Source organism: Magnolia sinica, chromosome 1, assembly GCF_029962835.1.
Source record: "Magnolia sinica isolate HGM2019 chromosome 1, MsV1, whole genome shotgun sequence".
NCBI lineage: Eukaryota > Viridiplantae > Streptophyta > Magnoliopsida > Magnoliales > Magnoliaceae > Magnolia > Magnolia sinica.
This window is the reverse complement of record NC_080573.1, coordinates 133,780,898-133,781,868: the sequence shown is the minus strand read 5'-3', so window position 1 is coordinate 133,781,868 and position 971 is coordinate 133,780,898. Positions and strand designations below refer to the sequence as shown.

At 38.5% G+C, this 971-nt stretch overlaps 1 non-coding gene across 1 annotated transcript; it reads right to left on the bottom strand.

Moving 5' to 3' along the window:
- Positions 1–320: 320 nt before the first annotated feature.
- Positions 321–427, bottom strand: LOC131223017 (small nucleolar RNA R71). The gene has a single exon (XR_009160263.1). It is a non-coding gene; the product is annotated as a small nucleolar RNA R71 (small nucleolar RNA).
- Positions 428–971: the final 544 nt, after the last annotated feature.

The window sequence follows — 971 nt, the reverse complement described above, 5'->3', positions numbered from 1 at the left end:
CAACTTTACCATCCTGCATAGTGTTCCCTTCTTACACAGGGAACATTGATTTTAAACCAGGTGTGATTCAATTAATTCCTAAATTTCATGGCTTAGATTCTGAAAGCCCCTACTTGCACCTCAAGGACTTTGAGGAAGTAATTGCAACGTTACAAGTAAACAATGGCAATAGGGATGTACTTAAGCTTAGGTTATTCTCATTTTCTCTAAAGGATCGGGCCAAAGCATGGCTCAACTCTTTAAGACCTAATACCATCACTTCATGGCAAGCCTTAAGTAGAGAGTTTTTGAAAAAGTTCTTTCCCGAGCACAAAATAAATGCACTAAAACAAGAAATCATGTCATTCTCGCAAAAGGGGAATGAACTATTTTTTCAAGCTTGGAAGCGCTTTAAGGACATTCTAATTACTTGTCCACATCATGGTTATGAACCATGGCACGTGATTGATGCTTTTCGAAAGGGGCTCACCATGGATACCCGTCAATTCATAGAGATGATGTGTGGTGGAACCTTTCTTGACAAAGATCATAATGAAGCTTGGGATTTTCTAGATATGTTAGCAGAGAATACTCAGACATGGGATGTCTCTACTAAATCAGACCAAACTAGACCCATTCCTAGAGAGAAAGCGGGAATGTATGTCATAAGAGAGGAAGACAACCTTAATGCAAAATTCGTTGCATTAGCTAGAAAGGTCGAGGCCTTGGAAATTAGGAAGGTTGATATGGTTAAAGCAAACACTTCCTTAGGTAATTTTTGTAGCATTTGTGGTGGTACAGACCATGACACAAAGGATTGTCCAATAATCTCAGTTTTACAAAATATCACGCATGAGCATGATCAAGCAAATGCTATAAATAATTATCAAAGGTTAGTTATGCAACCAATGGGAAACACGTACAATCCAAATTGGCTAATCATCCTAATCTTAGTTGGAGGAATGGACCACAAATTAATGCGCCCAATGTAC